The sequence below is a fragment of the Monodelphis domestica genome, chromosome 5 (assembly GCF_027887165.1).
Source record: "Monodelphis domestica isolate mMonDom1 chromosome 5, mMonDom1.pri, whole genome shotgun sequence".
Lineage (NCBI taxonomy): Eukaryota > Metazoa > Chordata > Mammalia > Didelphimorphia > Didelphidae > Monodelphis > Monodelphis domestica.
In genome coordinates, this window is record NC_077231.1 from 239,818,810 (window position 1) to 239,828,664 (window position 9,855).

Here is a 9,855-nt window from a genome sequence, read left to right on the forward strand (position 1 = left end):
CCACCCATTCTCATTCTTCTAGGTAAAAGAAGAAAGACTACAGATTAAAATAACTGCTGAAAAATTTGGGCCATAGGACACAAAGTACTATGAATCTCAGCATTGAAGAGTAAGTAGCAAGAGAAGGGCAACCAAAATAATGAAAGACCTTGAGATCATGTCATCTGAGGATTGATTGAAGGAAGTAGGGATAATATCAAGATAATAATATTGCAGGAGAGAGGAAAAAGAAGATAACAATAACTCATCAAACATTTGGAGGGCTGCCGTGTGGAAGAAGGGACAGACTTGTTCTTCTTGGCCTCAGAGGACAGAACCAGGATCAATAGTTGGGAGTTGCAAAGAGATTCATGTGATCTTAATATGAAATAAGAACTATCTAACAAAGTTATATAAAAGTGGAAGGTACTGTTTCCAGAGGAGCAGGTTCCCTCGCACTTTATATCTTTAAGTCAAGGTTAGTCAGTCCTTCTTGGGAATGTTGGAAAGGAGATTTTTCCCCCCAGGTACAGTTTGGTCTAGGAAGTCTGTTAGGTCCCTTATCTGTGATTTCAGTGATTTCAGTAGTCTGGAGTGCTTATTTTGCAATTTTAAAGGGCACCACCCAAACATAGCAAGTTAAAGAAAGAAAGATAGACTGAAAGGGGTCTCACTTCTAGGGTTGTTAAGAAGAGACTTGAAATTTGGGTATATAACCAAGTGCTGTGGCTAACTAACTGGTCATTTGATTCCCCAATCCCCATTGTATCCATTCTTCTACTTGCATAGGCTAAATGATGAGCTTTTATGCTGCAACCTCTTCTTTAAGGCTATCAATGGTTTTATTTTTTACCATATGTCACTGGCATAAAATATGATGGACAAAGTAGCCACCATTACAGATTTTTCATCTCCCATGAGAATGACAATGAACAAATTAGACCAAGAACTGGGGCAAAGCATAGGTAAGACAGTCCAACCTGAGAGTAGTTACAATGAGTTATGCTTTTTTTAATTATTAGATTGTATATATTTTTTCATTTTTATTTTCAGTTCAGGAAATAAATATGGTACCTATTATATATATATATATTGTCATGCAAAATATATTTCCCCATTATCCATGTTGTCAAAGAATTTTGAAAAGCAAGAAAAATGAAAAAAATTCTTCCACCTACATTCAAAGTTCATCAACTAACACTCACTCTCTCTCTCTCTCTCTCTCTCTCTCTCTCTCTCTCTCTCAGGGGGATAGCATTTTCATCATGAGTCCTTTGGAATTGTCATGGATACAGTTATTGATCAGAGAAGCCAAGACTTTCATAGTTGATTGTCATTACAATATTGTTGTTATTGTATACAATGTTCAATGAGTGATACTTTCTAAATGCTCTCTTAGAATTAGAAAAACCTGTTCTTCACAAAATGTAGATATTTATTTTGTGATGAGGCAAGTTGCATGTATCATAATAAAGGATCGCTATGCATATATAGACATTTAATGATTCAATAGCAACAACAAATGCCTCAGATGCCTACATAGTGCTACAGCTCTGTACAAGTGGTGGGCATTACAAAGACAAAAAAATAAAAATATAACTTCTGCTCTCAAAGAATTTATACTTCTTTATTGTGGTGAGATTACCAAATCATATTATTTTGGAGAATCACCAAAGGATATCATAGACAGCTCCATGACTAAAATCTGTGGAATCTGAAGTATGGATTCTAAAGGACTCAAGTTCCTATGAATGATGGAGACACTGCTATAAAATGTGTCAAGCTTTTGCTGGATCATCAGTGATAATAACAGAGGAACCATCCCTGTTTAACTGGGGGAGGGCGGAACTCTTGGGGCTACAATTTTATAGATTCAGTTCTGCCACTAGACCTTTGGCAAGTCATTTTATCTCTCTAGATTTTATTTTCTTCATCTATGTATAATATGAACTGGCACATTCCTGAGTAATTCTGACAGTGTGTCCCCATTTTTAAAAAAATCCTGGAAAGCCTTTTCCTAGAATAATTGTGAGGACATGTCATGGAAATATATTAGACTTTGAAGCATGTACACACATCCTGCAATTGTTCCTTCTTCCCTCTGAGGTTGCTATGTGGCCATGAAAACAGGTCATGGTGCTTTTGCCTTGCTATTTCTTCCCCCCACCACTATCACTTATTGAACATTGTACACAGTAACAACAATATTTTAATGATAATCAAATGTGAAAGACTTTGCTTCTTTGATCAATACCATGATCTATGACTTTTCCAAAGGACTAAAAATGCCATCCAACTCCAGAAAGAGAGAGAGTTGATGGATCTGAATGCAAATTGAAGTATATTTTCTTCCATTTTTCTTTTCATTTTCCAATATAAGAGTCCATAAGGCATTGGGTGGGTGGGGGAGGGGATTTTTACTTTTTTTTCTTGCTACAACTTCAAGTTACACAGTTAAATAGAACTAAGGCACTAGTCTTTCAGCAATTACTAATGATGGAAAAACACAGCCAATGGGAAATTAAGATGATAGCATTAGAGATACCATTTACCTCTCTATCTAGAGGCTCAGGATGCCTCTAACCAAGAAGGCCAAGATATAATAGGCCATCCTTTGGGAGAATAAGACCAGAATATTCTTGCTACATGTGAAAAGGAACCAGTAATAGTCTTACTCCTAAATTCAAAGAGTTGTGGTAAGATAAGCATTTTTAAACTATGTATTAAAACCTAAATACTAGCTAATAATTTTTATTATTGCTCCATGAAGTTTACCATAATTCACATAGCTGAGAGTAATCCCTCTCTTCACATTTTCCTGGAAAATTCTATTAGGTTCTCTTTAACTTCTCTACTGTGTAATTCCTAGAATTGGGCTCATATCAGTCCAAGACTGGGCAGACTCAAAGGTTCATGAAAGTTTCAATCTGGCAGCCACTTGGTAAATATGTTATTGTTATTTTGTACATTATGTGCTAACTGTTGAATATTTTTTACTGTTATTTTTTAATTTTTAATTCCTTTTATTTTTTAATAAAATTATTTTTGTTTTTAATATTATTTAATAACATTATATTATATCTTAGAATCAATACTAAGTATTGGTTCCAAGGCAGAAGGACAATAAGGACTAGGCAGTTGGGGTTAAGTGACTTGCCCAAGGTCACTTGGGAAGTGTCTGAGGTGATATTTTAGTGCACAATCATCTCTCACTATATCACAGTTCACTTATCATGGTTTCACTTGATCATGGGTTTTTAAATATATATACATATAATCTTAAATATGTATGTATGTAATTCTTTATTATGGGAATTTTCAGATGAATACCATAATAGCTGTACACAATGGAAATGCAGTATGCCACTACCCCTTGTGCAGGTTTACTGTAGGGATCTGCTACTTTGCGGATTTTCACCTATCATGGGAGTCTCTGGAATGTAACTCCTTCAATTAGTGACAGATCACTGTACTCTTACTTTGCTCATGAATTCTATTTTAAGTGAAAACATCTGTATACAGGATACAAGAATGTTTGTTTTCTGTAGAACTTAGACATTCTAAGGTCATTTCATTCACTGAAATAGTCACTTTTAAAAAAAAAAGAGGAAGGCTTCAAGAGTGGGTAGAGACACATTACTAAGTTCTAACTGGATTATTGACAATAAATTGGTGATGCCACAAAGAAAGTAGGTAGGGATAAAAGACACCTTCTGACTTTGATTCTGCCTTCTGACTGTTTCATGATGAAGCTGGCCACATCTCATTTACTGACTGGGCTCATTGGGAATATTATTGATGCTCTTTCATCAACAACATATTTATCTCCAGTAGAGCTCTGGACTAGAATCAAGAGCAAACTAGGAAAAGGAAAGAGATCTCTTTGACCAACATTCCCTTTTTGCCACCTTGAACTGAAATTTCTTAAATCTTTGCTCTCACCCAAAACTTCCATCATTATACATATACACATAACCACAACTCCTTTCAACTGCCTCTCTGCCCAATCCCACTACTTTGTGATTTTTTCTCTGACAGGAACCAAACATCTATAAGGAGAGTGAAATTTCAGAAGCTTCATGGTTGATGATAAACCAAGTTATATAATTTATTAATTTGTGTCTCCTATGTCATAAATAGAACAGAGTAATAAAGAGGTTATAATAGTAATAATTACTCATTATTTTATAGCATACTATCACTTATACTATGCTTTTCTCAAATCAATCTTGTGAAGAGGGGAATGTAAATACCCATTTTATAGATGACTAAACTAAAACAGAATGGTTAGCTGACTTGCCAATATCTATCAGTCCAAATTCTAACTAAATTGAGTAGTCTTTCCACTTTTGTATTCTTTCCCTTTGCCAAAAAGTGACTTATTAGAGAAAGTGCAAAGGTGGAAGGAAGTGATCAATATGGGAAATTTTTGTTTAAAGGAAAGCAGAATGAAAGCACCTGGAGTCAGCATCCAGCAGAGTTAGACTCTAGAGACTTCCAAGTGGAAAGGCAAACAGCTGCAACAAGAAGGGAGGTGTGGATGGAAGGAAGGAGGAGCATAGGTAAGTGCCTACAGCTGTTATGTATATTTTCAAGTTTCCTAGCTATTTAAAGATGATCAATATGTTCTTTTGATGCTGGTTATGAAGAACTGTCATTGGTGTGACAATGGAAGATCTGGCCCCCATATGTTTAGGAAAGATTGTGTAAAGAAGAGAGTTCTAGCAACACAGAAAATGAAAATTTGATGGTATCATCACTGCAATTGCTGTGATTGAGTTAATGCAGAGATGAAAAGTATGAGTCAAAGGTGAGAATACATAGTATGTAAGTAAATCTTATTGTGGGAGACACTTCTCCATGTGCTCCCATAAATCCTCTATAGCAACTCTTTTGATATTGAACGCATACCAATGTAATAAAAAAAAATACCATTCATAGATTACCCCTTGCTCTTTGTATATTAATGCCCCATTCCACTTCATTTCCAGTCATTCATCTGTCTGATAGCACAATTGATGCAGATTCTCTTGCTCAGTGCTTGATTTATGTCATAACCTACTCATGCTCACCATGTGCCTCTCCGGTGCTCTTTGGTTGTCTCTTAACTTTATATCTTTTGAGAATGTAGTATTCTATGACTCACAATCATAGAGAATAATGAGAAGAACACTACTGATAGAAAAGTGAACCTTTGTTTCAGGAAAAGACTTGAAGTCATTAAAAACATTGCACAATTTCCAAAAACCCTTCCTATTCTTTTTTTTTTATTAGACTTGAGTTCATTCTCTTTGTATAATGTCTATCCAGAATATATGTACTGATGGACTAATTCTATGTGTTGTCTATTTAATTGATAACTGAGACTTAGAATTCTTCATCCATTTGGCTTTTTCTGTGTTGAAACATTGAGTGATTACAGACCTCCTTTTGAAGGCTCTCTAAGTCTCCAAGGCTAATAGTCAGCAAAATACTATTAATGAAGAAAGACCAGCCAAAGTGATGAGGCAGAAGGAATCAGTATAGTTCATCTGCTTCCAAAACTACTCAAACAAAGATCTAAGAAGAGGGCTGGACCACGTAGTAATCAGAAAATCAAAGAAGAAACTGTGGTGAGTCATTTTTCCAGGACATAATCAAAAATTTGACTAACAGGCCCAAACTCCACACAAAATAAGGCCATGAACTTTTCTGTTTGAGAAAGAGAAAATCAAAGACCTAGCCCAAAGCTCAAAAGAGGAATGTGTCTACAATGGAGGCATTATTTCCCAGATTTGAGAGCAGGTTTATGAATTTTTAGCCTTCAGGCAAAGAACCTGAGAGCCTTTTAACTAGTTGATGGGGACTGAAGGCAGCAATTGATTACTAGACCTCCATTCATAGGTAAGTTTGCAGCTCTATTGCCTAGACCCAAACAAGGATCTAGAAAGAGTAGGATGGCAGCCATCAGACTGTACCCTTGATCTGACTATATAGGATCCACCTGAAATTTGTAGCTCCCTGGCCTGAATTGGCCTTTTGTTCCCTAAATAACACAGCACACTAAATCCAGAGGATATAAAAACCTCAGGACCTCAGAAAATACAGATGATGACTATACAAAGCCACAAAATTCCTGCTCAACGTGCTGAAAGCCTTGACAACATAAATTCCCACTCCAAGAAGTAATACTAGAAAAATATATAAATAGAAGTTAATAAAGAACTATTTTGATGGTGATGTGGCCAAGACAAAAACCAAGAAGAGAATAACTCCAAAATGCCTAAAAACAAGGCCTCAGGGGAAAAAAACAGATTAGCCACAAGATCAGTTAGAAGTCCTAGAATACATGAAGCATTTTTAAAAATTTAATATAATTGATATAATAAGTAATAAATTCATGATAAAATTATATAATAATTTGATATAAATGGTTACAGGAAAAAAAGAAAAATGAGTGATATAGAAAAGACTTACATGTTAAGGTCCATATTTCATAGCAGAGCTTTAGTTTATTTTTTATTATTATGTCATAATTATACTTAAATTGTTCTTGGTTTAAATGTAAGGTAGAATTTTACATTACGATTTATTCTGAAAAGTGATGGGTTGGGACAACTAGATAGCATAGTAGATTGAGAGCCAGGCTTAGAGACAGGAGGTCCTGGGTTTAAATTTGACCTGAGACACTTTCTAGCTATGTGACCCTAGGCAAGTCACTTTACCCTCATTCATTGCCTAGCTCTTGCCTCTCTTCTGCCTTGGAACTAAGGCACATTATTGATTCAAAGACAGAAGGTAAGGGGTTTTTGTTTGTTTGTTTGTTTTGATAATGGGTTAGTCCAATGTATGCCAATGCCATTTTGTTGGACAATATTCAGAGATACTTGATATGAAAGAGAAGCCATAGAGAAGCCTTTCTGAATAATAATATTTATAATAAGCTATTAAAGTCTTTGAATTAAATTTAATCAAAGCAGTATAATGTTATCCTTAGTACATTTTTATTCTATATTGTTCTCAAACTACGTTGCAAACCAATGTAATATTTAGGCTATTTGTTTCATTTCCCCCCTTTTAAAAATATTTTTAACAATACTGAAGCACCTGGACAACCTCATCAGCTATTTGGACTCCATGCTGAAACTCGTCAGCAATAATGCTGAACAACATTGGCAAAGATTCCTCCCTATTTTATAGATCACTTGATACTATTGTTATATTATTAAGTTTTTCATGATGTTTTTTATTCATGTAGTTGGAGGTTTTCTAAATAATGGATATTAATTTAATAAAAGACTTACAAAGAGAGTGATTATGAAGAGTTAGGCTTTACATTATATTCCCCCAAAATTAAGTTAATCCCAAAAGAAAGAATGAATATATCTTCTAAATTCAAAATTTGCTTCCTTCAGAAAAACTACTTTATATCATATATATGTATTTGCATATATATTTATATATATATACAAACACACATATCAATATATATATATAATTGTTAAAGTCAAAGTGTAAGCCTTTTTCAAGTTAAATCAATTCATTGTAAGATAATCTGTAAAAATAAGCATAACACAATAGAAATATAAATGAATAACTAAGAAATTTAGTTTCTAGTTCCTTCCTATGCACTTACTATATGAATTTGAGTAAATTACAACCTATCTGAGAGTATTTTCTGTTCTAGAAATGAAGTTTCACTATGATATCTGAGGCCCTTTCTAACTTTAACATTTTATTATTCTATAATTTTTATTCCTCCAAAGTCCTATTTAATTTCTACATCATGACATAGAAATACCTCTTAGTTTGTGGAGACTGTGCAGCCTGAGAACAAGCTCTAACAGTTCCTATCAAGGGGAAAGGACTCCTACAAGGGACCTCCTGAAGGTTTTGGCCACACTAACTTTTAAGAGTGGTTACAATCTATGTTGGCACCAAAACTGACAAAATCAAGGGTTTTTGAAGTATCGGCATATGATTATTCAAGGGAGCTCCTGGCATACAGCCCAGAATATCCCTTCTCTTTAACGAGATGATCTTATGTGACCTTCTGGGTGAATGACAGACAGTCGCCAAATGTTACAGTCATAAAAAGTGGTCACTTGAGCATTGAAAACAGATAACTGTTGCCCAAGTCACTCAGAGAAAAACTAAAGCCATAAAATCACAGATTTCTTTTTCTAGCTGAAAGGGAACCTAGAGAATCTCTAATTCACTCCCTCATTTTAGAGATGAGGATATTGAAGGTCAGAGAACTTTAGTCTTCCCCTAGAGAGTAATTTCAGAGGTTAGATTCACACCCACATCCTCTGATTTCAAATTCTATACTTTCTTCCTATAAATTAGTGCTATAAATTAAACATGTGGAAAAGTGCAATGTTCTTTTGAACATTTAAAGAAACAAAACTTAGTATCCAACTCAGACACTTAATACAATTAACTGATTTCATAAAAATGGGCTTGTGATAGATAGATAGATAGATAGGCTGACAGACAGAAAGATAGGCATATAGACAGATCTACATAAACAGATAGACAGACAGATACCTAGATACATAGAGATAGATATGTAGGTAGAGAGACAGACAGATAGCTAGACAGATGAGAGAGATGAATGGATGGATACATACATACATACATACATATATGCATAGATACATAGATAGAAATAGATAGGAAGGTAGTATAAGAGAGAAATCAGATTCAACATGGCAAAAGAGCAACCCAAGCAGAGGAAGGGCAAGGAAGATGGAGACTTCCAGGAAGGAACCCAGAAAAGCTGAGGAAAAAACCACCATATTACCTCATTTCTCTTTGGGAGTGCTCCTGGAATGGTTAGTCTGAGAGATACCTCTGAGACAGGAGACCTTTCTGAGCAGTGAACCCAAAACCCCTTGGATCTAGCTGAAGATAAAGAAGTGGATGGGACTTTGCTAGGAAGCCATTCACCCAAAGAACTCTCTCCATTCCCTGAAATTTGTCCATTGAACTTCATGCTACAATTAGGCTAGACAGAAGTCAGGATAGATCTCACAACTGACCAAGGAGGGTCAGGCAGATAGCCTGAGCCCTCAGGATTTGGGGAGGGGGTCAGTTGTTAACTCATAGGGATTTCCCATTTCCCACTTTCCTGATCCAACAACCCCACTCTCCCTGTCTTGTGTGTCCTTATAGAATAAAAGAAGTTATTCCTCTTGACCAAGTTTGCTAAGGGAACTGAAGCTTGGGGAAGAAAGCCATACTTTCTCCTCAAGAGAGGAGAGTCAGTTTCAGTACTTAACCTTTGTACTCAACCCAGTCTCTGAAGGGACATATTCTGTCCCTCTAAAAGGCAATTTGTGTTATCTTCCCTAGGGGAAGAGAAGGGAGGATCAATCTATCCTATCCATCTTCTGGCTCTGTCACACCTCTCTCACTCTCTAGTCCCCAAAGTAAACAATGGGTGACCCCATTCTGGTCATCTATTACAGTTGGCACCCCAGTAGGTGGATAAAAACAAGAATCCATCACCCACAGTTACACCTGGCAGTTGGAAGAGACTGGGGTTGGGGTAGCCATCTTGAGTACAGAATTCTGAGCAAGCCTATACAGGGATTCAAACTGGCATCTTTGTTCCTTTACAGAGACTTGTACAAATAACTGAATATGGTGTGGACATAGAAAAACAAAGATGTACCAGAAAATAATGTGGCCCATACTGGTGTTAGTCATATTGACACACTGATATTACTCATATTTTGAACTATTATCAATATGGTTAATGATGTTATAGGGGCAGCTGTAAATATCATGAAGTATTGGGATCAAATATCAATTGAAATATTGACATTATGGCAATGTTTCCTGCTGTGTATGGTACTATCATGATGATCTGGCAATTTTACACCATCAGGA

The 9,855-nt window shown here is 35.6% G+C and overlaps 1 long non-coding RNA gene across 2 annotated transcripts in view; it reads right to left on the reverse strand.

Annotated features, from left to right (window-relative positions):
• LOC103095425 (uncharacterized) overlaps positions 1 to 9,588 on the reverse strand; it is a 71,618-nt gene extending 62,030 nt beyond the window's left edge. The window contains exons 1-2 of one of the 2 annotated variants that reach the window (XR_473254.3): positions 9,476 to 9,588; positions 8,765 to 8,865 (exon numbers count right to left, since the gene is read on the reverse strand). This is a non-coding gene — a long non-coding RNA (uncharacterized LOC103095425). Of the gene's footprint in view, positions 1 to 8,764 lie in introns of both variants that reach the window. The other variant, XR_001625108.2, reaches the window with a different exon arrangement.
• Positions 9,589 to 9,855: the final 267 nt, after the last annotated feature.